The sequence below is a fragment of the Amblyraja radiata genome, chromosome 1 (assembly GCF_010909765.2).
Source record: "Amblyraja radiata isolate CabotCenter1 chromosome 1, sAmbRad1.1.pri, whole genome shotgun sequence".
Classification (NCBI taxonomy): domain Eukaryota; kingdom Metazoa; phylum Chordata; class Chondrichthyes; order Rajiformes; family Rajidae; genus Amblyraja; species Amblyraja radiata.
Genome location: NC_045956.1, coordinates 45592183 through 45619127, shown reverse-complemented (window position 1 = coordinate 45619127; position 26945 = coordinate 45592183). Strand labels below are relative to the sequence as shown.

Here is a 26945-nt window from a genome sequence, read left to right as displayed (position 1 = left end):
AACGTGAGAAATTTGTGATCAGCGTGAGCGTGAGAATTTGCCCAAATGCGTTATACTCACGCTCAAAGCGTGAGAGTTGGCAGCCCTGAATAATGCTGTTATATAAATAAATATTCATGGATAATTCATATACATAAACTTCCCAAAGCAATTGACCTTAGCCCCATTCTTCTCCCAATTTTTGAATAAAAACAATAGGTCTGGCCAAGATTCTTCATCTTATTATAGTCAATGCTCAGTTTAGGTTTATTATTGTCAAGTGTACTGAGGTACAGTAAAAAGCTTTGTTTTGCACGTTATCCAATATAATACATAAATGCAATCAAGTCAAACTCAAATACAATAGGTAGAGCAAAGGCATACACAGCGAAGTATATAGTTGTAACGCATAAGTTCCATAGACAACGTCCAATGTCCATTATTTGGTAGAACTGAATCACCCTAGCACGAAAGGGACCGTTCAGAAGCCTGATAACAGAGAGGAAGGTGTTCCTGAGTCTGGTGGTACGCACTTGCAAGCATCTGTACCTTCTGCCAGGGGAGAAGGAATGGCCAGGGTAGGACGTCTTTGATTATTTTGGCTGTTTTTCCTAGGCAGCGTGAAGTGTAGATGGAGTCAATGGTGGGGAATCCAGGCTGTGAGATGAGCTGAGTTACATTTACAACTCTTTGCTATTTTTATGGTCATGGTCAGAGCTGTGCCAAAATCAACCTGTGGTGCAACCTGACATTATGTTTTCTATTGTGGATCTGTAGAGTGTTGTATGTTTGGATTTAAGTCATTTAAACAATGAACTTCGAGTTATGGGTTATCTAACGCCATGGAAGAGGACCTCTTATCCCCAGGGGCTTGTTAATTAGCAGGGGTGAATTCTTCTAGGATGAGGCTATGAGGGAGATATGCGAAGAAGAAAATGAAGAGGCGAATGACGACAAGGGCTCCCAGAGATTTTATTATGATCGTATAGAGTGATGAGCTTGACTGCTAATGCAGAGGTGATCACAGGATAGATCTGACTCTACTTCCAGCAATCATTACCTGCTATAACCTGTTCCATCACGGTGGTCAGGGCAATGAACCACACTGGAGAACAATGTCAGGGAGACAGTCAAGGACGTCACTTATGTGAACCTCTTTAGCTGCAAGCTATTTGTGTGGAAGATCCAGATGGAATGCTCCAGGTTCGAGGCCAAAGAAAGCCACTGCATGCAAGATTTCCTAGGTAACAGATATATTTATATTACCTTCAAGTGTGCTGCAGAATGGCAGAGGTTGCTGCAGAATTTCTGGGAGAAGGAAAGGGAGTGCCATTGTTGCTGCTCTTCACCTACCCACACAGGAAGAATGTAGTTTTACCATAACGTCAAACCTGCATGTTCCTGTCATTGATGTGCTAATTTTCCTATCCCAGTACGTCAAGCGAGCAGGAAATTGCATTAATGTGAGTGACTACAGACGAGCAAATGCCAGGTCAAATATGGGATCCGGACGAGCAAATGCCAGGTCAACACCACACTGAGGGTTGTTGAAATGGGAGCCATCATCCTGCTGCAACTGGTGAAAATCGTGTGCCCGAACTGAAACAAACCTGAAAACTCAGAGGCACAGTAGAATATGGTCCTCTGAAAAAACTGCAAGCAAAAGGACCAAAGAGACCCAGTGCAATAACCTGCGCAGACAAACACCTCTGAAGAACCTGCCTCAAGCACACCTGTATTTATGTAATAGCAAGAAAACGGGCAGCTGGTGACAATCCTGCAAAGAGTACAAACACATCTCCTCTCCCTGCTGAGGAAAACCCCACCAAAAATTATCTTCCATGCTGTTGCATTATAAAGCTATCCGCACCTTACTACACTGTAGCACCAGGAGAATCTTCACATGTTTTTCACTGTAATTAGTGTTCCAAGAAAGCCTGCACAAATTTTCTCAAATCTGTCACATCTACTTCTAAATATAGACTTTGAATTTACTTATTATTTGTCTCGATTATGTGTGGTTCTTGCTGCATTGACTAAATAGAATTGTACAACACAGAAACTGGTCCTGAAGTCCAACTTGCTCATGCTGACCAAGTGCCTGTCCGAGCCCGTCCCATTTGCCCGGGTTTGGCCCTTATCCCTCAAAACCTTTCCTATCCATGTATCTATCTAAGTTTGTTTTAAATGTTCAGATTGCACCCACCTCTATCGCATCTTCTGTCAGCTTGTTTCATATACCCATTACTCTGTGTGAGAAAATCATGTCCCTTGGGTCCCACTTCAAATCTTTCCCCCTCGCCTTAAACTGATACTTTTAGACTCCCCTACTCTGGGAAAATACTGTTATCTTATCTAGTCTCCTTGTAATTTTATAAACCTCTGTATGGTTACGCCTCAACCTCCTGCGCTCCAAGGAAAACAATCCCAGCCTGCCCTAGCCCTACTTATAACTCAAGCTCTCCAGTCCAAACTAGCATATCTGTGATTATTTTCTGCATGCTCTCTGGCTTCAGCAAGTTCAAGTTCAAGTGAGTTTATTGTCATGTGTCTCTGTATAGGACAATAAAATTCTTGCTTTGCTTAAGCACACAGAAAATAGTAGGCATTTACTACAAAACAGATAAATGTGTCCATATACCATGATATAAATATATACACACATGAATAAATAAACTGGTAAAGTGCAAATAACAGAAAGTGGTTATTAATAATCAGAGTTTTGTCCGAGCCAGGTTTAATAGCCTGATGGCTGTGGGGAAGTAGCTATTCCTGAACCTGGTTGTTGCAGTCTTCAGGCTCCCGTACCTTCTACCTGAAGGTAGCAGGGAGATGAGTGTGTGGCCAGGATGGTGTGGGTCTTTGATGATACTGCCAGCACCTCCTTACACTAGTGTGCCAACCAGAATGGCACACAAAAACCTCAATTCCTCAATGATTTATTGTACAGCTATAACACAACATCCCTCCTCTTTCTTATTGTCCAGGGCCTTCTGTACCATATCTAACTGTACCACCACTTTCAGCGAACTATGTAATTGTACCCTTAGGTCTCTCTTTTCTACAAAACTCCCCAAAGCCCGCCCATTCTTGTGTATATGCCCTGCACAAGTTTAAGTTTCCAAAATGCATCACTTTACAATTGTATTGAGTTAAATGCCATTTGCCAGTCCTTTGTCTACCTTCCCAGTTGATCTTGCTCCTGTTGTGCCATCAATTTTGGTGTTATCTGCAAACTTACTAATCATTCCATCTACATTTTCATCCATATTGTTAATATATGACAAACAACAAACGACCCAGCACTGATCATTATGGCACGTCTCTGGTCACAAGCTTCAAATCTGAAAAACAAACCCTGCTACCAACCTCCACCTCCTAACTGATTGTGGATGGTCAGCCATGATCACATTGAATGACGGTGGTGACTTGAAGAACCGTATGGCCTACTCCTGTACCTATTATCTATAGTCTATTGTCTATCACCAAGCAAATCTTGTATCCAATTGGCTAGCTCACCCTGCATCCCATGTGGTCTGACTTTCCAGACCAGCCTAAGTATTGAAATGTTTCTACCTTTTGATTTCAACAAATTATTTCTTATTGACCATCTCTAGCATCCATTTTTGAATACTTTTTAACTTTTAAAAGAGAACTGCAGTTATACCTATTTTTGCCAAACTCACTATCTTTGAATTCTTTATAGTTGGGTGCAATGGTGAATAACAATATTCACCAAAATTACTACATGGAAAAAAGTGAAACACTTAAAATCACTTTCATTCATAAAAGCTGGAAATACAAAATTAGGAAATTATTATTCTTTAATATTCTATCTTTATATGTCTCCACTTCTTTAGTGTAAGCTTCAATTAGAGAAACAAATTGTTTTAAAAATATTCATTTTGCTCCTTGTTGGTAAAATTTGAAAATGAATGTAGTAATTTTAGTTTAAGTAATTTTATGTAATGTATAATACTAAATATAAAAAAAGATTGCTGAAAATATTAACGTGCACATTAACCATATACTAAGACTATTAACATGAAAACATTATAATGAGAAACCATAACATATTTATCAGATACATTTATCTATCAATTACATACACAGAATCTAACGGCTAAATAATGGTTTCACAAACTAAAGTTGTTTTTCATGGAATTCAGAAGGTTGTCGTTTGTTGAACTTTGCAAGATATTAAAGGGGAAGTGATTGGATATAGAGAAAAACTACTGCCCACAATTGAGGAGTGGGGGGGAATTGGGAACATTGGATGACTAAAAATGCCAAACAGGTCTTCCAGTAATGAAGTTTGGAAACATCTTTGTATGTTAAGAATCAGAGAAGCTCAAAACTCTCTTTCACAACTGCCAATTGTTGCAAAGTCAATTGTGAATGGTAAATCTGAGATTTTAAAAAAGTTGTTAACCAAAGGCATTAAAGGGATGTGGGTAAAGATAGACATATAAAGTTGGGTCGCAGATCAATCATACATGTCAGAAGAACTAAATATTCAAACTACATTTCAATTTCAATTGCAAATTATTCTGAAATCCATACTAACACATTATATTCATATTCATGTCATTGCTAAGATAATGAAATCAAATTATACATTGTGGAACAGATATTAATTTTAAATACACATTATTATACTGCAAAATGGCATTACTTTTGGCAACATTACTGCGTGTATCTCATCTAATAGCAAATAAATCTCTTCAAAAAGATCTTAATTTACACATTTGGTGCAGTTATTAATGTCATTATTTGTATGATGTGAATTTCAACTATGTGCAAATCAAAACTCACCTGTCATTACAAAAAATGACAACCTGCTGCATTAAATAATATTATGTAATTAACCCACGCATTAAACAGCTGTCATCTCTGGAATGTGGAATTTGCACTTCTTGCGAGATAACAGTTTACAGTAACTCATTACCCAGAAGCCATGGTTGTTTAACAAAATCAACCCGTATCCAATGGCATTGACACGTGAGCTCACAGTTACAGCCATAGCAACTCTCACCCAATAACTGCCTTTTGCAGTATCCATTTGGCACAAGAACAGCTTCCCACACGGGGATAAAACATCACAACGAAAGGTAAGACAATGTGCACCTTCACTCTATTTCCCAAGTAAACCATTCTGAAATATAAGACAGTGTAAGAGATCTGTGTAACTCACCTAGGCTTGTGTCACTTATGAAAACTTGAAGTTACCACCCATGGCTTATTTTGATGTACACCATTCGTAAATAAAATGTTTGCTGTGTTTACATGGATTTGCAGTTTTGCATCTATGATCTGATGCAACTTTATAAAATATTTATTGTCATGGTATTGCGAAAACACATGCCATATTTATACATACAACTATCAAATGTCCCGTCCCATCGTCCTAGGCAAACGAATAAATATAATCTTAAAATTCTTCGTTTTTTTTTAACAGTTTTGGATTGCCTGGTTTTAGACTGGCATCCCCAGTCCCGTTGGTTCTGAGCTCCAAAGGTCTTGTTGGGGGGGGGGGGGGGGGGGGGGGGGGGGGGAGGTAGCAATTTGCAATGTTGTCAACTCCTTGCAATATTTGCCCCCGACATCCGCAGCCTGTCTAGCCTTTTTCCATTTTGCGGAGTTATGGCAAAGAAGTCCCAAGAATCGGTGAGGATGTCAAACGTTTATTTCCAAGTAAAGTGAACTTTGAGAAAACCCTGTACTATCTAAATATGTGTGATCCGCCAGAAAGACCTGCATCTGTATCGCGCGTTTATGATCACTTTTAAGTAACCATGACATAATATCTCTGCTGTACAATCGAAATTATAATCCGAATGTAGAAACATGGAACTGCAGATGCTAATTTATACTCCAGGACTTTATGTCTTATCTTCGAAATCATTAGCAGGACAGGGTGGAAATGGCTTAAGTTTTCGCATTTAATGGACTATTTCGAAGTCATATTCTACTCCCTCTCCAAAAGTAACCGCTTCCTGGTCCGAGCAGTGTTTGGAAATAAGCAAAAAAAAACTCTCATCGCTGGACTTATTCGACGCCCACTGACAACAACAATAACAGCAGCAGCGCCGCCGCCGCCTCGGGTCGACCACCTGTCTTCCCGCTCGCCGCTGCGACCGCGGAGGGAGGCGAGGTGAGGTGCGACCTACATTTTGCTGCCCTTCTCCCGGCCCGGGCCCGGCCTGTGCTGGTGCTGGTGCTGGTGCGCGCACGGCGGAGTGATCGTGTTGCGAGGGGCGGGGCGGGGCGGGCGTGCTGCGGCCTGTCGCCTGACTACGTGCTTCCCTTGGCGACGGGGCCGTGGCGCTGCGCGGCTGCGGCTTTGGCTTTGGGCGGGGGGAGGGGGAGAGACGTTGGTCGAGTCCCGGGCGCACGGTAACGCTGAGGGAGGGAGAGAGAGTGAGTGAGTGAGTGGAGGGCAATCTGTGCTGTCAGCGCCGCCGGGCAAAAGCGATCCGGGGCCGCCGCCGCCTCCTCCTCCTCCACCCGCTGCAGCTGCGGCGAGAATCAGGCAAGTCACGTTAACTGTAAAGGGAGCTGAACGAATGGACGCTCGGGTGATCGTTCTGACCCTGGAGCTGCGCCTTTCACCGGCTCATCTTGTTTCTGTGTGTGTGTCTCTCTCTCGTGGTTGACGCGCATGTTTGGGCAGCGGGGGTGTGAGGAGCAGAGAGGGGGCGGGGGCCCTAGTTGCCGTGCGATTGATGTAGCATGTAACCGGCTTATACAAAGCGCCGGGTGTGTGTGTGGATATTGTGTGTGTTTTTAAATGTCAGCCGGCGCCCTCGAGCTGCGTCAGAAAGGGGAACGGTTTAAAATTCAAAAAATAACCATCGTTTTATTTAAGTGTGACAGCTCCGCAGCGTTTGAATCAATTCCCTCCCCCCCCCTTTCCTAAATGGGCATCTGTGTTTATGAATGCGAGCGCCTTCTTCTCTTATATATATATATATATATAAGATGCATATTGTCAGCAAGTGATGTGGTTTGGAATAAGAGCAAGTGCGTGTGTTTCATCATCGCAGTGCCCTCCCCCTCCTCCTCCTCCTCCTCCACCTCCACCACCACCACCACCTCCTCCTCCTCCTCCCCTCCTCCCCCCCGCAGTTTGTCCTTAAACGCTGGGCCTCTCAGTGCACACGGCAAAACCTGACTTGATGTCCTCCTTAACCATTGTGACGCGCTGGGATTGACGGGGACGTTGACCAGTGAGAAAGTGGGCCGGGTCCACTGACACGGTGCGTCGAGGCGCTGCCGGCGTGTTCCGACCAATGGTGACGGAGGGGGCGGTGCCCTCGTGGTCAGGTTAGGTGGAGCGGTCAAAGGGAGAAAGAAGCGAAAGGCGGGGAATTTTTTTTGGGGGGGGCAGCGGAAAGAATCAGATCAATTGAAATCAGTTCAATTCGTTCCGTGTATATTCTGGATTGAACATATTCATTCTCTTGTCTCCTGTACATGCACGTGCAAGAGCTGAATGAATTAATTCTTCGAAATCGCTTCGTTCATAGTTTGTAGTACAAGTTGAGCTAAAGGTCAAGTTCAAAAACGGGTTGCATATTTTTGGTGCATTAATTTGTGCGCATTTGTGGCGATCTCGTGGATTTTTAACTGTATTTAATAAATTGCATTATATAACTTTTTAATTCAAACACCACACCCATTATATTTTCCTGTTGATTACATTAAATTCCAGTTCTCATTTTAATTTTGATTTGTCACTTGTATGGCAAATTTGTTCACATAAATCCAGTTTAAGGTTAACGGTGAAGGGGGAAATGGATTTATTTATCCTACTTAGCGATTGGGTAAGAAATGTACATCGAGTCTGAATGAAGCGATGAGTTTGGGGGTTTGGATTAACTTGCAGAGTTGGCTGAATGCGTTGCTGTCATTCTGAAAAACAGTGAGATTTTGTTATCTTAATATGTTATCTTAAGTTATATAGAATTCAGACTTGAGATTTTGAATCCATTCTGTATTGAGGATGTTCTAATTATGATTTATTACAGTGAAATGTTGGTTATATTTATTCATGAAGTAGCAATGTTACAAAATTTTGAGATTTAAAAAATCAAGTCTGTAATTTATCCCATCAGATAAAGCATAAAAATAAGTTTAATTTGACACCTAATTCACTTTCATATCTCAAGTATTTAAAATGTTATGGCCATTTTCATACTGGGAAATGAGCATCTTGTTCCCTATTGATTTTCTATGGACATAACAAAAAAGCTGTGATCGTGAACAGTCAAAAGCCCATAACTTTCTTAAAAATTAAGAGAACTGAATGAAATTTTCAGTTATCATAGATTGAAGCATTCTGAAACAAATATAAAATAATCTTACTTGGATGACCTGAAATTAAAGCATATAATTAGTTAGTTACCTAATTGTAGCTAATTTCAGACTTCAATTACTAGATCTAAACATCTATCCATTTCTTAATAAATGATTAACATTTTTAAATAGCCTAAATGTCCAAATAATATTCACAAATAATTCACAATAAAACATGATTTTTAAATCTCATTTACATTAATTTATAGGCCAAATGGAAGGAATTTAGTGTTTAATTGTTGTAAATAAATGCCCATTTAAATCAGCTTTCCAGTGGGTCCCTGTGGAACGCGCTGGTTTAGAACGTTCACATTGCGGTAGATTTATGCCCCAAATGCCCAGAAAAATACTGCGCGATATAATGGGCCCAAAATGAGCTACTCGCAATATTAAACTTTGTATAAAGGGATCTTTAGAAGCCCTTTTTAATGTAAAAATATACAACCTAACTTCTGCTATTTGCTTTATGAGACCTTGCGGTTGCTGGCGGTCGCGGGTTTAGAGATTGATTTTTAAACTACTATAACTATTATTCAAGGCCTTTAAACCTAATAATAGCTTTTGCGACGGGGTCTTCCAGCGATTTTTCGTTAATAATTAACTAGGCTGAACATTTTCGATTGGAACAGCCTAGAGAAAATCGCGTTTTAAACCCGCCCCCTCTAAACGGCGCCAAAATCGCGCACACTTGCAGCGACAGATTTTCAACGATGCTTCAGGTAGGCTTTGCAACATACCTACATGAAGGGGTCATTATTTTGACATAGACACAAAAAGCTGGAGTAACTCAGCATCAGTCGAAATGCTGCCTGTCCTGCTGAGTTACTCCAGCTTTTTGTGTCTATCTTTGGCTTAAACCAGCATCTGCAGTTCCTTTTTACACATTATTTTCACATCCCAGTTTTAAAAGTGCCTCATCCTAATTGTGCAATTTTGTAATTCAGGTTAAAAGTACTCTAGCTGTGGTTATATTGTAATTTTTTCTAAGCCTCCATAAATCCTATTTAATGCAGATCAGGATCCATGTTTATTTTCACACTGTAATCCTGGGAGCCTCCAGATTAATTTTATTGTTATATCAGGATTCTTAAATAAAACATGATTTAACTTTCACATCAATTCACAAGCTCGTACAGTTTATTAAATTCTTTAGATTTTTTCAGACCAGTCTTCCTCTAACTTAGATTTCAAAAAATAAAATCATGCCATTATGGTTTGATAGATAAATGATAACCAAAAATGTGAGTCAATAAATTATTGATGTTTAGTCCAAAAGCGTAAATCGCATAGATTGCTCATGTTAACTCTAGTTATATGTGCTATTTTCAAGATTTGAAAGGAAAGTTTGTTTTATTTTTTGCACGTTTTATCACTAATCATACTGGGATCTGGGCGTGTTTAGTGGAATTACGGAAACTATGCAAAACCACTAGCTGGTGAGTGATTGAAGGCTTGTAGCTAAATTGCAGCTACGTTTGTCGAAGCAATGATGGTGACATCTGTTTCGCTGTGATAACGTCTCCTTTAACATCAATGTACATTATAACATAATCATGTCCAATGGAAAGCCCTTAACTGGCAGAGGGCTGACAACAGCTACTAGGAGAGAATATGATGTTTTTATTTTTATTGAAATAAAATGTGTTCATCAGCGTATAAACTCAATTTGAGGAATTTTACATTTGTAAATAATCCACTATGTGAAATATTACACATGGTTTTCCAAGGATGATTTTGTTCATGATTTAGTTGCTTTATGTTATCCTGAAATGTTATGACTTTCATGAACAAAAAATAGTGGAAGGTTCCCAAGTTTTGGCTGGTAACTGTTTGATGTATCAAGAAGTCACTGTACAAGTATCGAATTTTAACTATATGGTAGAATTTATTTTAGCTTGCACTTTGTTAGTTTTGTTTTTGCTATTTAGTTGTCCAAAGAACATTTCTGTGTAAAGCGTTGTATTCTCATCAGCCTTGCACACAGAGAGTTGTGAGTCTGTGGAATTCTCTGCCTCAGAGAGCGGTGGAGGCTGGTTCTCTGGATACTTTCAAGAGAGAGCTAGATAGGGCTCTTAAAGATAGCGGAGTCAGGGGATATGGGGAGAAGGCAGGAACGAGGTACTGATTGGGGATGATCAGCAATGATCACATTGAATGGCGGTGCTGGCTCGAAGGGCCGAATGGCCTACTCCTGCAACTATTGTCTACTGTCTATTGTCTATTGAAATATGTGGGAGTTGCCAGTAATCTTGCAGAGCATATCCCAGAACTATTCATATAAATTTTTGGATAATTTATTAATATAACATGAATGGCGATAGTTTAGGTATATATATCTTTTCATAAACTCCGGTTGCTGAATTGTAAGAGATTGTTTACTCGGTTTATTTTGCTGGTCATTTCACATGACATCGACCATATTCCGTACATTTGAAGCTTCTTTGAAGCTTCACACTTGGATTACTGATGGAGGTTGCAAAAATCATTTCCACTTTGCTCACTTTAGTTTACTTTGTTATCAAGCTTCAAGGAGTGCAATTATTTCTGTGAGAAGATCAATATTTGTGCGGTATTATGAAATAAATATTTATATATAAGGGTGAGTTAGTGATAGATCTTCATAGACAATCTCTTTATCAGAACATTTTTCAAGTTAGTTTCTGTAAATTTCATAGAAGTTAAGTGTTTGGATCAAATGAGCTGTTTGTATACAGCAAAGGCAGAGATTGATAGATTCTTGGTTAGTACGAGTGTCGGGCTATAGGGCGAAGGCAGGAGAATGGGGTAGAGAGGAAAAAGATAGGTCAGCCATGATTGAATGGCAGAGTAGACTTGAAGGGCTGAATGGCCTAATTCTGCTCCTTTAACTTATGAGTAGGAAGGAACTGCAGATGCTGGTTTAAACCAAAGATAGACATTGTTGAACTAGTGGTATACAATAAGGTATAAACCTTTTTTTAATTTAGAAAAATGCCATTTGTTACGTTGCATAATTATGTTGCTGCCTTACTGAACAAAAATAAACAATTGCCGTTTGTATTTACATTGATTTTTGATAGTGAATTTTAGTTTACCAAAATGTTTTTCAAAATATAAATAACATAGGCGGACAGGATGGTGAGTTTTATTTCAGTTTTATTACCAATTCAAGAAAACACTTTTCAGGTTTGATTGGAGAATATTAGCCCATCCTCAACAGAATTGTTACTTTGATCAGCTTTTCAAATATGTTTTATAATTTCAAAGCAATTACGGGAAGCAAACGACCGTGCATATTGTTATTTAATAACAAAATTATTGAATATCATTACGATTTTTACTTTAGGCTGTCCATTTTCGATGTTTCTTTTCTACATCCAGACTTTATACTTTTTTACTGAGAGAACGGGATGAATGATGGGGTGCGCGCTAATGTGAACAGACATGAGTTAAATCAGGAAGGGATTAATGCTAGGCTGGGGGGGGGGGGGGGGGGGGATATAAGCCTGAATGTGATGGGAAGGAACAGATAATTAAGTAGGTAAAAAATAACCTCGATAATGTATTCTATAAAACAAAAACTAGGTAGGCAAAGTGACAAAGAAACTGGAAAAAACATGGTCTTGTAAAATGGGCTTATTAGAATTATTTTTTTTTGAACAAGGAAAATTAAAGATGTTATTTGATTTGATTTGATTTGATTCAATTTATTGTCATTGCACTTTTCAGTGCAACGAAATGGTTTAGCCTGCAGTCATAACATAGAATAAATAACACTCAACACAGTTTAAAGTCCCAAAGTCATTATCTCTTCCCTCCTTGCTCTCCCTCTGCGCTGAGGCAATCCAAGCCTCCGATGTTGTGACCCCGCCGGGTGATGGTAGGTAAGTCCCGCGGCTGAATCCATGCTCCGCAAACGGGCCGGTTCAAACTCCGCGGCCCGAGGCGGTCGAAGCTGCCGCCCTCCAGTCCAGCGGACGCAGCTGTAGTTGCGGGAGCTCCGGAAAACAGAACTCGAGCTCCCGATGATGTCGTACACTGGCCCGCGGCCGAACCTCCAAGGCTCCAAAGTCGGGTCGGAAGTTGGGTCACACCGCAACCACAGCCCCGAAGTCGGCCAGCCTCGCGTTGGTAAGTCCTGGCTCTGCCTCCGCAGCCTCGAGGTCGGTCGCAGTTGGAGGCCGCCAGCTCCGAGATAGGCCTCAGCGCAGACAGACACGGAGACGGGGGATACGGCAGGAAAGGTCGCACCCCCCCGAAGGAAGAGTCAAAAAACATGTTACACCCACCCCCCCACACATACACAACTAAATAAACCGAAATAAACTGTAAAAACGGAACAAAAGAAAACAAAAAAACAGAAAAGACAAACGGACTGCAGGCGAGCCGCAGCTGCAAGGCAGCGCCGCCACTTCCGGTAATTCGGAATTATGAGATGCCACCAGATATATAGTTAAAAATTGTCACTTTGCAAGTAATGTGTGAATTAAATTTAGCTTAAAAAAAACCCAAAGTGCTGGAGGAACTCAGCGGGACGGGCAGCATCTATAGAAAGAATGAGCAGACAATGTTTTGGATTGGACCCTTCTTCAGACTTGGTCCCAACCTAAAATGTGGTCTGTCCATACCTTCCACAGACGGTGCCTGACCTGCTAACTTCCTCCAGCACTTGGTGTTTTGCTCAAGATTCCAACATCTGCAATTCCTTGTGTCTGCATACATGACAAATGTTGCCTGTACTTTACGAATCTGGAGAAGTGAAATCAACCTTTAAACTAAGAAAAGTATCTCTTCTTTCACCAATTGCCAATAACCCTTTGTTCAAGCCATCTATTATAGACAAAACATTTACTTATTGGGAAAGATTAGGAATCAAAAAATTCGGAGATCTTTATGAGATGGGAACTCTTCTCTCATTTCAAGAATTACAGTCGAAATATCACCTGAAAGGTAATCAATATTTCAGATACTTGCAAATTTGAGATTATCTGAAAACACATACCCAAGACTACCAAACTTTGCTGCCAGATATACTAGACGAATGTATGAATAAGTTAACATCATATTTGTATAACACCCTTTTAAATATAGAAATCCCATCGTCAGAAGTAATTAGAAGAGCCTGGGAAGAGGAAATTGGCCTAAAAATTCTAAAAGACAGATGGGAAGAAAACCGTTTATATATACACAATTGTTCGATTAACGTTAGACATTCGTTAATTCAATTTAAAATACTGCACAGACTCTACTATTCAAAGTCTAAACTGAATAAGATCCAAATGTATCTCCTATTTGTGATAAATGTCTCCTTCAGGAAGCAACTATAACACATTCCTTCGCCTCTTGCATAAAGTTACATAATTTTTGGAGAGGAATTTTTGAAATTTTCTCAAAAACACTAAAAACAAAATTGGACCCCGATACGGAATTGATTATTCTAGGTACGTCAGAAGCCTACTCTGAGCTATCATTATTTCAAAGATGTTTCCTTAATTATGGCCTGATAACAGCTAAAAAACAATACTCAAATTTTGGAAACATACATCTGTCCCATCTCTTGTGGATTACAAACATGTGTGAGATGCTACATCTTGAAAATATTAGACTTGTCTTAGCAGAAAAACCAGAGCATTTTTCAAAGACATGGACACCATTCATTGATTTATTACAAGGATAGTATGGTACAACACAATTTTGGAGTTAAATCTAATTACGGGTTAGGTGATGGGTGGGGAGGGATGCGAGGCAGGTATATCATCACATTTTTTTTTCCTTCCTTTGTCTTTTTATTTCTCTATTCTTTCCTTATTTCCTTTACTTACTCACTCTTTGGCTACACCATGTTGGTAGTCTAGGGGTTCTATCCTTGCACATTCCACTTTTTCTCTCTTGCTTTTTCTCTCTTTTCTCTTAACTATAGCTAAAAGTCAAAATTGAAGCTGTACAATAACTATTATGTCATATGCCGTTGGTTATATTTTTGTACACTTTTAATAAATAAAAATTAAAAAAAAGACATGTTGCCTTACAAATAATAACATTTTTGAAGATTTACATTTATAGTGGTTTTTTAAATGCATTGATGATTACAAAGTTTTTTTTTTTTAACTGTCTGACATTTGCTGCATGGGAAACATTAAAATTAATGTAACGTACCATGGTTACAGTGATTTGGGGCATTATTGAAACTTGGCTCAAAGCAAGCAACTTTTGTTAGACTATCTGCTGCTAACTGTGCATGCTACCACTTTGATGGTTTGGCACATCAAGATTTTATTCCCTTACCTGATATTGGTTCTACCTTTTTGGATATTTCATCATTCACCTTTATCAATGTTAAACTATATTACTTACCACCGCACCTGCCCTTGTTCCCTGCCTCCTGCCCATTTCGCTCTGAGATATATTTTGCTAACTCCTGCAATGAATGATTTCTCGTTCTCAGAAGCATAATTTTTATGAATTTGTGTAGGAAGGAACTGCAGATGCTGATTTAAACCGAAGGTAGACACAAAAGCTGGAGTAACTCAGCAACTCTGGAGAGAAGGAATGGGTGACGTTCTGGGTCGAGACCCTTCTTCAGACTAGTTAGGGATAAGGGAAACGAGATATAGACGATGATGTAGATAAAGAATAATGGATATACAATGGACAAGATTTAAAGATTGCATGGATAAATTGCAACAATTGTTCATCCCTGTCAGGCATAAAAATAAAACAGGGAAGGCGGTTCAACCGTGGCTAACGAAGGAAATTAGGGATAGTGTTAAATCCAAGGAAGAGGCATATAAATTGGCCAGAGGAAGCAGCAAACTGGAGGACTGGCAGAAATATAGAATTCAACAGAGGAGGACAAAGGGGTTAATTAAGAGGGGGAAAATAGAGCATGAAAGAAAGCTTGCGGGGAATATAAAATCTGACTGTAAAAGGTTCTTTATATATGTGATGAGTAAAAGATTAGTGGACAAATGGAGGTCCCTTACAATCAGAAACAGGTGAATTTATAATGGGAAATAAGGAAATGGCAGAACAGTTAAACGAGTACTTTGGTTCTGTCTTCACTAAGAAGGACACAAACAATCTCCCAGAAATACTAGGGGCCTGAGGATCTAGTGGGAGGGAGAAACTGAGGGAAATCCACATTAGTCAGGAAATGGTGTCAGGTAAACTTAGGACTGAAGGCAGAAAAATCCCCAGGACCTGATGGTCTGCATCCCAGGGTACTCAAGGAGGTGGCCGTAGAAATCATGGACGCATTGGTGATCATTTTGCAAAGTTCTATAGACTCTGGATCAGTTCCTGTGGACTTGAGGGTAGCTAATGTAACCCAACTTTTCAAGAAAGGAGGGAGAGAGAAAACAGGGAATTTATAAACCAGTTAGCCTGACATTGGTAATGGGAATTATTAAAGATCTAGCAGCAGAGCATTTGGAAAGCAGTGACAGGATCAGTCAAAGTCAGCATGGCTTTATAAAGGGGAAATCATGCTTGGCTAATCTTCTGGATTTTTTTGAGAATGTAACAAGTAGAATGGACAAGGGATGTGGTGTATCTGGACTTTCAAAAAGCCTTTGAACCGGTCCCACACAAGAGATTAGTGTACAAAATTAGAGCACATGGTATGGGGAGGGGGGGGGGGGGGGGGGTAGGATATTGACATGGATAGAGAACTGGTTGGCAGCCAGGAAGCAAAGAGTAAGCATTAACGGGTCCTTTTCAGAATGGTAGGCAGTGACTGGTGGGGTGCCGTAAGGCTCAGTGCTGGGTCCCCAGTTATTTACAACATTTATTAACGATTTAGACAAAGGAATTAACATCTCCAAGTTTGTGGATGACACAAAGGTGGGTGACAGGGTGAGCTGCGAGGAGGATGTTATGAGGCTGCAGGGTGACTTGGATAGGTTGGGTGAGTGGGGAGATGCAGTATAATGTGGATAAATGTGAGGTTATCCACTTTAGTGGCAAGATCAAGAAGGCAGATTATTATCTGATTGGTGTCAGTTTAGGAAAAGGGGAGGTGCAACAAGACCTCTGTGTCCTTATACAACAGGGAGCAAGGATGTCCTACTGCAGTTGGACAGGGCCCTGGTGAGACCACACTTAGAGTATTGTGTGCAGTTTTGGTCTCTTAATTTGAGGAGGTCATTCTTGCTATTGAAGGAGTGTAGCGTAGGTTCACCAGGTTAATTCCCGGGATGGCGGGAATTAAGCTGGTGAACCTACGCTGTATAAGAAGTAAAGTGGATGAGCTTGAGGCTCAGTTGGAGATTGGTAGATATGACATTGTGGGGATTACAGACAGGAAGTGACACAGCTGGCATCCTGGTCACATCTGTGGAGTCACTTAAGTTCCTTGGAACCATCATCTCCAGGGACCTTCAATGGGAGGCCACCATCGACTACATAGTCTTCTTCTTTCGTGTGGCGTGCACAGCCTAAAGCTGTTGGACAACTTGTTCTATTTGATCTTCTGTTTGTGCATGTCGAGTTGATTACATTAGTCGAAAGAGGGCGGACCACGTGAAGGTTGCAATCATCCACCTAAACTACTTAGTCAAAAAGGCCCAACAAAGGACGTACTTCCTGCGGCAGTTGAGAAAACACAATCTGCCACAGGCAATGATGGTTCAGTTTTATACTGCCATCATAGAGTCTGTCCTCACCTGCTCCATCATGGTGTGGTTTGGCTCAGCCACCAAGCACGACATCCGGAGGCTGCAGCGCATCGTTCGATCAGCCAAGAAGGTTGTTGGCTGCAACCTTCCCCCCATTGAAGAACTGTACACTGCAAGGGCCAGGAAGCGAGCGGGTAAGATCATCTCTGACCCCTCTCAGCCTGGCCACACTCTTTGAAGCACATCCCTCTGGAAGGTGTTTAAGAAAGAACTGCAGATGCTGGAAAATCGAAGGTACACAAAAATGCTGGAGAAACTCAGTGGGTGCAGCAGCATCTATGGAGCGAAGGAAATGGGCAACGTTTCGGGCCGAAACCCTTCGAAACCCTCCCTCTGGAAGGTGACTCCAGACTGTCAAAGCCGCCACAGCAAGACATAAAAACAGCTTTTTTCCACAAGCAGTAGCACTACTAAACAGCCAAAAGTCTGTAGGCTCCTTTTGCTCTGGTATTTTATTTCATTCTTCATAAGTTTAAATTATAATGTTTTATTTTTAATTGGCTACTGCAAATTGTGTTGTTACTTGCAAGCAAAGCACCAAGGCAAATACCTTGTATGTATACATACTTGGCTAATAAAATGTATTCAATTCAATTCAATTCAATTACAGAGACATGGCTGCAGGACGATCTGATACATCGTCAAGACCAAACGTAGTCTGGGCGATCATTTCGCTGAACACCTTCGCTCAGTCTGCCTGAACCTACCTGGTCTCCCAGTTGCTAGACACTTATATTCTCCTTCCCATTCCCACACAGACCTTTCCGTCCTTCGTCTCCTCCATTGTCAGAGGCAAAAGGCAAATTGGAGGAACAGCATCTCATATTTCGCTTGGGCAGCTTACCGCCCAGTGGTATGAATATTGATTTCTCTAACTTCAGGTAACCCCAGCATTTCCTTCCTTCCTCTCTCTCTCTCTCTCTCTCTCTCTCTCTCTCTATCTCTCTCTCTCTCTCTCTCTCTCTCTCTCTCTCTCTCTCTCTCTCTCTCTCTCTCTCTCTTTCTCTTCCCCCCCCCCAACCCAAGTCGAATCAGCTTCTCGTTTTCACCCAACAAACAGCAAACAATGGCTTGTTTCCGTTATCATTGTAACTTTTTTGCATATCCTTCATTCATTGTTCTTTATCTCTCTACATCATCGTCTATATCTCTAGTTTCCCTTATCCCTAACTAGTCTGAAGATGGGTCTCGACCTGAAACGTCACCCATTCCTTCTCTCCATTTTAATGAATTTCCCTTGTTCATTGTCCATTAAATTTAATTTTGCTGCATGTCATTGTGGTCTATTATCATGTCTTGATTGGTGAATATGTTTAGTTTGTGACATTATTTGAAGTAGAAATAATATGTGAATGCTTCATTGAGCATAATTCTGACTGGTAACTACGCACTTCGTCCGAGCACATTATCGCACGCGTCATGCAAGCCGTGTTAAATGACACGTAAACTGTCAATTGGCAATCTAAATAGCTGCCTAGGTTGCCTGGCTGGCAACAGGAAAAAAAAGTTAAGTGAGAGCCCTGTATATTGGGCTAAATTACTTTTGAAGGTTATCGTTGTATTGTTTCTATGTCTTCCTAAGGCAGCCTGTCCCAAACACAGACCACTCTTTGAGTGAAAAAGTTGCCCTGAGGTCTTTCTTAAATATTTTCCCCCTCACCTTGAGCCTATGCTCTCTCGTTTTCGAATCCCCTGTGGAAAAAACTGAGCATTCACTTTATTGAATAATAAAGCGTTCTGGTGACGGCGACCCGACTTCGGGGCTGTGGCGGCGTTCCGGCGGCAGCTACCCGACTTCAGGGCTGAGGCGGTGTTCCGGCGGCGGTGGCCCGACTTCGGGGCTGTGGCGGCGGTGACCCGACTTCGGGGATGTTGTGGCGGTGACCCAACTTCGGGGCTGTGGCGGCGATGGAGACCCGACTTCGAGGCTGTGGCGGCGTTCCGGCGGCGGCGTCCCGACTTCGGAGGCTCGGCCGCAGGCCCAGTGGATGACATCTTCGGGAGCTCGCAGGTCACAGGTTGGTGACCTGTTTTTCCGGAGCTCCTGCAACAACAGCTTCGTCCGCTGGACTGGAGGGCGGCAGCTTCGACCGCACCGGGTCGCGGAGTTTGAACCGGCCCATTCGCGGAGCTCGGATTCAGCCGCCGGACTAACTTACTTACCATCACCCGGTGGGGTCACAACATCGGAAGCCTGGATCGCCTCAGCGCAGAGGGAGAACAAGGAAGGAAGAGACAAGGACTTTAAAACTTTTGCCTTCCATCACAGTGAGGAGGTGCCTGGTGGACTCACTGTGGTGGATGTTAAATTTGTGTTGATCGTGTGTTTTTGTTATTTTATTCTATGTATGACTGCAAGGCACGAAATTTCGTTCAGACCAAAATGTCTGAATGACATTAAAGGATACTTATCCATGTTCACTTTATCCAAAGTCACAATCTATTTAGCCTCTCCCTACTTGTTTAATTCCTCTGCCATTTTCCAATTCTCAATTCTCTATCCTCTATCTGTAAGGGAGCCAAATTTTCCCCCACTTATCATTTAATCATTTCCTCTTTATGTAATTATAACAGCTCCCAATCTTCACACGTTGTACTTTTCTGATAACTTTATAGGCCTTCTCCTTACAGCTAATATACCTTTTTTACTCCTCTATAACGGCCTAGCTAACATACAATGTCTCCCCAACTTGCAAAACTTCAAACTTCATCTTGCTGACATTGAGGGAGAGATTATTGTCCTGTCACCATGTTACGAAGTTCTCTTATCTTCTTCCTGTACTCTGTCTAGTCAATGTTTATGATCTGGCCCACAACAGTCTGCAAACTTGTGGATGGACCCAGGGAACTGATTATTGTAAATACTTAATCAAATGGCTGGATATGGCTAATGTAGAAATTACAAGAAGTGGACATTGTGCTATGTATTGTTAATTATGGAGTAGTTTTGTCTGCTTAAAGAATTTTCAGATTTTGATCATAATTGTCATCCCCAAAGGATATGCTGTACTTTCTGTCATTTAAAAAAAAAATCCAAGGTACAACATTATTAATTCAAAAAACAGAAGCAAGCAATGAATCTATTTTGACAAATAATTGCAATACCGAGGGAATGTTTTTATTGTATCAGGTGAGATGTAATTTAACCATGTCTTCCTTCTCGGATAGTGTAAACAATCGTAAAGCACTGTTCAAAATGAGGAGGTTTTACCAATATCTTGGCTAAACATTAGCCAGTGCCAATAAAACAACAATTTTTGAGTAATATTTCCCTCGTGCATAAATTGACCAGCATCTACGATGCGCTTCAAATATAGTCGCAAGGAATTGCAAGTGCTGGCTTACAAAAAATAGACACAAAATGCTGGAGTAATTGAGTGGTCAAGCAGAACATGAATGGGTGATATTTTTGGGTTGGTTGTTAAGTATTTTGGTTCATTTAGAAGACATGAAAAGAATTGTATTAATCCATTTTTTTAATGAGATGAAATGTTTCATTATTTGTTACTTATGAGATGAGATCACGTTGTTGTGTATTGAGAAGGTATCTTGATTGTGAGCATTTAGAAATTGGTATTTATTCTATATTCTGAAACTTGCACCAATTAAACCACTATCTCACTTTATAAATTCTTGTCATGGACGTGATAGATCAAAATACGTGATTATTTTGGCTACTTTTTATAAATAAGGCATGTATAAAAATGCAGATAATTTGTAACAATTCCTTTGTCATATTTCTCACATGGTTAAAAATACATCCAATATATGTTTTTTTAAGTTTTAATGAGCTGGAATAACTCAGCCGGTCAGGTAGCATCTCCGGAGAACATGGACAGTTGACGTTTTGGGTTTACCCGAAATGTCACCTATCCATGTTCTCCAGAGATGCTGCCTGACCCGCAAAGTTATTCCAGCACTTTGTGTCTTTTTTTTGTAAACCAGCATCTGTACTTCTTTGTTTCACTCACATATTTGCTTGTTGGGTTAGATTGAACTTTTTTTTAATGTTTACTTATTATATTCTTGCTTCCATCCAACCAAGTTTCAGGTTAGGCCATCCAGTTTGTGAAATAACTAAGTGAAAATCAACAAAAACTGCAGTTGCTGGAAATCTAAAATACTCAGTAAGTCAGGCTGCATCTGTGGGGAAAAGTAACATTTCGGGGTCAAAGACCTTTCATCAGGACTCCAAAGGAGATAAAAGAATGTTACGCTGCAGGGATGGTGGGATAGTAGGAATGCCTCTGAAAGGGTAAAACTACGGTGACCATGGGAATAAGCTGTCAGCAAAGCTATCTAGTCTGAGTAAGTGAGAGCATGAGAGAGTAGAACAAACGAACTTGGGGGGGGATGGGTGAAACAAGTAGACTGAGCCGATATCTCAAATGTATGTCTGATGTAGATAGATAAATTAAGTTACCCAAAGTTGTACAATTCAATATTAAGCCCAGAAAGTTGTAATGCACCCAAATGGTAGATTTGAATCCTCAATCTTGACATCCTGCACTATTTCTGCTGCAGTATTTAAATAAAGTTCAATTAATTCTGGAGTTAAATATGTTAATATTTTTTGGGTTCATGCATCGGTCCAGATTTTGTGTCACTTCATGAATTTAGTTCACCCCATTGATAATTTTTCAGAGGCAGTTGCACAACAAATGATATTCTTTGTACAACGTTGGTTTCAAGCAATTTTGGAGAAGTTGAAACACTTTGGTCATTGGCCAGCTTCGGCATCCATAATTTGGGTCTGGTCTGCCATCCTATTATTTAAAAGGAAACTCTCACTTTGGTCACAATTTTCATATTCTACACAACACTTTAGCGGGTTTCGGCCCGAAACGTTGCCTATTTCCTTTGCTCCATAGATGCTGCTGCACCCGCTGAGCTTCTCCAGCACTTTTGTCTACCAACACATTAGCAATTGTTACTCAATTTAAAAACTGCTTGTATTGACCATAAAATGTCATACTGAGCTAATACTTTTATTTAAACACTTTAGGTGTTTATACTGGGATTATAAAGCCTGGCTTGCAAGCTGCATGTGGCTCGTAAAGTTTAAAAAGCATGGGACCGAAAAGCATAACAAACACACTTCTCGATGTCCAACTTCATTAGATGCGCACTGTCCTCCAATATATGTAGCTCGGGAAATGATGTGGAGCATATGTTGGTTCTAATGTAGAAAAGTGGTCATAAAACATGCATCGTGTGGGACATCACAGTCTCAGATGTTAGATGGCCACAGCATGACTTTGGTGTCTTTGGCTGATATGTTAGGAATCGGAATCTTTCTGCAGAATATTATGACAGTGTTCAGCAGCAGTGGTCTTTATTCATAGGATGTAAGTATTAATAGTTTGTAATTTTAAGGCAGAATGATGATGCATTCTTTCACGAAAAGTATCAAAAGCAAAGCACAAATTTAAGGGAACATTTTGAAAGACAGCATAGGTTTCTATTAAATATCCTGTGAATTAGAATGAAGTATAAACAAGATTACCACAGTAAAATTAATAGATGACAATGGATTGCTAACTCATGCATTCAATAAGAATCCTGACAGAACATTCAAAATTTCAATATCAATTGAGCTACAGTTTTATAGCAAATGTTACGTCATTTGTTAATATATCTCATGTAGCTCCAGTGTAGAAGTAAATAGTATAAAACGTCAGCAATTACTGAAGAAAAATCCAATTTACAAAAGACCTATGATCAGGATTGGGACTCACAATGGCTCAAGCCGTAAATCAAGTCAAGTCAAGTCAAGTTTATTTGTCACATACACATACGAGATGTGCAGTGAAATGAAAGTGGCAATGCTCGCGGACTTTTGTGCAAAAAGACAAACAACCAAACAAACTATAAACACAATCATAACACACATATACCTTTACATAATAAATAATGGAAGGAAAAACGTTCAGTAAAGTTAGTCCCTGGTGAGATAGGCGTTTACAGTCCGAATGGCCTCTGGGAAGAAACTCCTTCTCAACCTCTCTGTTCTCACCGCATGGCAACGGAGGCGTTTGCCTGACCGTAGCAGCTGGAACAGTCCGTTGCAGGGGTGGAAGGGGTCTCTCATGATATTGTTGGCTCTGGAGTTGCACCTCCTGATGTATAGTTCCTGCAGAGGGGCAAGTGAAGTTCCCATAGTGCGTTCGGCCGAACGCACTACTCTCTGCAGAGCCTTCTTGTCCTTGGCAGAGCAATTCCCAAACCAGATGGTAATGTTCCCGGACAAGATGCTTTCCACCGCCGCTGCGTAGAAGCACTGGAGGATCCTCGGAGACACTCTGAATTTCCTCAATTGCCTGAGGTGGTAAAGGCGCTGCCTTGCCTTACTCACGAGTGCTGAGGCGTGTGATGCCCATGTCATATCCTCGGAGATGTGGACTCCCAGATATTTAAAACAGTTCACCCTATCCACAGGATCCCCATTTATCCTCAATGGAGTGTACGTCCTCGGATGATGTGCCCTCCTAAAGTCCATGATCAGCTCCTTCGTTTTTTTGATGTTCAAGAGGAGGCTGTTATCCTGGCACCAGAGTGCTAGTTCAGCCACCTCCTCCCGGTAGGCCTTCTCATCGCTGTCTGAGATCAGGGCAACCACCACAGTGTCATCAGCAAACTTAATTATTGAGTTGGAGCTGAACCTAGCCACACAGTCATGTGTGTACAGGGAGTACAATAGGGGGCTGAGGACGCAACCCTGGGGCGATCCTGTGCTCAGGGTGAGGGACTTCGATGTATTCCCTCCCATCTTTACTACCTGGGGCCTGGCGGTGAGAAAGTCCAGGACCCAGGCACACAGGGAGGTGTTGAGCCCCAATTCCATTAGCTTCCCGGCCAGTCTGGTGGGGACTATCGTGTTGAAGGCTGAACTGTAGTCTATGAACAGCATCCTCACGTAGCCCCCCTTCTGGCTGTCCAGATGGGAGAGAGCGGTGTGCAAGACCTGGGAGACCGCATCGTCCGTGGGTCTGTTCGGACGATATGCGAATTGCAACGGGTCCATGTTCCGAGGGAGGAAGGCGCAGATGTGTTTCTTCACCAGCCTCTCAAAGCATTTCATGACTACCGAGGTAAGGGCCCATGTCATTCAGACAGGCTGGGGAGGCATTTTTAGGTACCGGTACAATGATAGATTTTTTGAAGCAGGCAGGGACCACGGACTTGTCCAGGGAGAGGTTGAATAATGTAGTGAGCACTGGAGCTAACTGCGTAGCACAGGACTTGAGTACTCGCCCCGAGATGCCATCGGGGCCTGCAGCTTTTCTCGTGTTCACCCGTGTCAGAGCCCTCCTCGCGTCGTGCTCGGACTGTATGCACTGTATGTTTGGATGTTTTTTGATAAACTTAATAATGCCCTTAGTGATTTTAAAATACTTTGGTAACATTTTTTTTGCAACTCTTGACATGAATATTATTGCACTATCTATTCAGATGATAGATTGGTGTTATTATTGATTATGTTGGATGATATGGAGCTTCAGTTTACATGTCAGCGGCAGGATTGAGGGCCTAAGATAGAGGAGACATAGAAGTGCTCGGTTTTGCAGAAGATCTACTCTCCTTTCTCGATTCCTCTTTGGAGCAATGGTTAATTGTCATTAAAACAGTCTTCACAAAGATTTGTCAATTGCACTCTGATCTCGTGCCTGTATCTTGATGCTTTGTCATTTGAGATTAAAGTCATTGTTATATTTAACTTGTGTAGGAAGGAACTGCAGATGCTGGTTTAAACTGAAGATTGACACAAAAAGCTGGAATAACTCACTGGGACAGGCAGCATCTTTGGAGAGAAGGAATGAGTGAAGTTTTGGGTCTGAAGAAGGGTCTCGACCCGAAATGTCACCCATTCCTTCTCTCCAAAGATAATGCTTGTCCTGCTGAGTTACTCCAGCTTTTTGTCTATTTTTATTTCTTGTTTAACTTTCTTGTTTTAGGATGATTTGAGGCAGCCATCACTAATCAGTTCTATATCTTGAAATTTGCTGCTCACCATAGGGAAATTGTTATTTCAAAGAAATAGGATTCCTATGCTTTTCCTTCAGTGCAGATGAAATTCAGTCCACAAATGACCACAGCTTCACCAAAGTGTAGATAATAAAACACTCTGCTGATTAGTGCTTTAAGCTGACTTTCAGAACTCCAATCTAAAAGACTTCCATTAGAGTAATTTCCTCCTGACTATTGTCAGATATCCTGGGAGCATGTGATATCTTCATTATTTGGCAACCTTTAAATTTTACAAGGACACCACTGTTCTGACATGTGGGTTTTGAGGAATAAGTGCTTCCTCATTCCTTGGCTTTTCATTCCTGGCTCTGCCTCTGAAAAAGACTATCCATACACTGATAACCACAGTCAAGACTACTGTTGGCCTTTTCAATGTGAGATTCTGTTGTGTGCACCAATTAGGATGCCTTCCATGATTTAGTTAACAGGATTTCATGCTTTACCCTTGTCTGCAGCTATACCTGCTGCATCTTTGACAGGAGAAGAGAGCAATAGAAGAGAATAAGGCCACATGCTTTGGAAGGGTTCCCCTCTTCAGTTGTGCTATCTTGACAGACCAGAGATTGTCATGAACATGAAATTTTCAACCCATGCTTACCATTAGTATACATCTATTCTTGGGACCACGGGGCAGCAATCACAGTCATAGCAAATATTTTCATTGCCAAAAGCATGAGTAATAACACGATTAGTACATTTGCTTGTATGGTACAGTATTATTGAAGGGAGAAGTTCTTGAAATACAGTATTTCATTGCGATAGAGACCTCGAAGAGCTGTATGGCAAGCAGCAGATGCCTGGCATTAGGTTCTGCTCATGGCCATTCAGAGTCTATAACAACAATACAACAATGACATGAACAATTTTACCCAAGATTTGAGCAACTTCAACCTGACAGTTCAGCAATTTGCAAGGAGACTGTCAAGGTGCTTCATGTTGCTGTGTGTACAATCCTGCACATCTGCCTGCAACTAACTGCATCTGTGTTTCTGTGGATCTTTCCGCTATACATCAGAAATCGCATCTTACAATCTTTTAAAACAAATTGATGTGAATAATGAAATTATACATTCATAACTTAACAAGTCTTGGATCCAGCAAACTCCAAATCAGTGGAATTAATCAATATGACTGGCTAAATAATGGGCAATCAGGACCATAATAAGTTCTTGATGAGGTTTTTGATTGAATCAACGCCTAGCACAATAGGCAGAGCTGTTCCCTCCTGCCTCCTGTGGCTCAAGTTGAGTCCCACTTCGTGCTGCCTATGTGGAGTTTGCATGTTTCTCTTGTGGCCACATAGGTTTCATACTTAATTACACATCGTGTTTCTTCTGGATTCTTTGGTTTCAACTTAATGTTCCAATGAGACAAGAGCTTATTGATTAAGTGTCTTCTTTAAATTGCACTTGGGTGAATGGTGATATTTGGGGGAGATGGTGAGAATAAAAATGGGATTTGTGTGTGATATGTAGCTGCATAGAAACATAGAAAATGGGTGCAGAAGAAGGCCATTCAATATGATCATGGCTGATCACCCAGAATCAGTACCCCGTTCCTGCTTTCTCCCCATATCTTTAAGGATCTTTAAATCTTTGCCTTTGCATCTCCGCCATCAACCCTTTAAGTATCATTTGCCAGTCTGTCTTAGTCAATTCCCATCTCATACTATCAAAGTTACCATTCTTTAAGTTCAGGACCTAATTCACGTTCTGAATTAACCGTGTCACTCTCCATCTTAATGCAGAATTCCACCATATTATGGTCACTGTTGCCCAAGGGGCTTGGCACAACATGATTGCTAACTAATTGCTTGCTTGATGGTCAACAAATCATAGTGAGCTGAAGGACCTGGTCATGCAGTACAACTCTCAAATTCTCCCATATCCCAAAGATTTGTGGCAGGCTAAAGAGCCACTGCAATTT

The 26945-nt window shown here is 41.0% G+C and overlaps 1 protein-coding gene and 1 long non-coding RNA gene across 5 annotated transcripts in view; one reads left to right on the top strand and one right to left on the bottom strand.

Annotated features, from left to right (window-relative positions):
- Positions 1–3741: 3741 nt before the first annotated feature.
- LOC116973161 lies at positions 3742–6276 on the bottom strand. Its single transcript, XR_004412008.1, has 2 exons — positions 5174–6276; positions 3742–3845 (listed from the first exon to the last, which is right to left on the bottom strand). It is a non-coding gene; the product is annotated as an uncharacterized LOC116973161 (long non-coding RNA).
- Positions 4871–26945, top strand: part of kiaa0232 (KIAA0232 ortholog) — a 114256-nt gene continuing 92181 nt past the window's right edge. For 2 of the 4 annotated variants that reach the window (XM_033020920.1, XM_033020927.1), the window contains exon 1: positions 6294–6511. The gene's annotated coding sequence lies outside the window, so the exon portion shown is untranslated. Of the gene's footprint in view, positions 5091–6244; positions 6512–26945 lie in introns of those variants that run through there. The other 2 variants (XM_033020910.1, XM_033020899.1) reach the window with 2 other exon arrangements.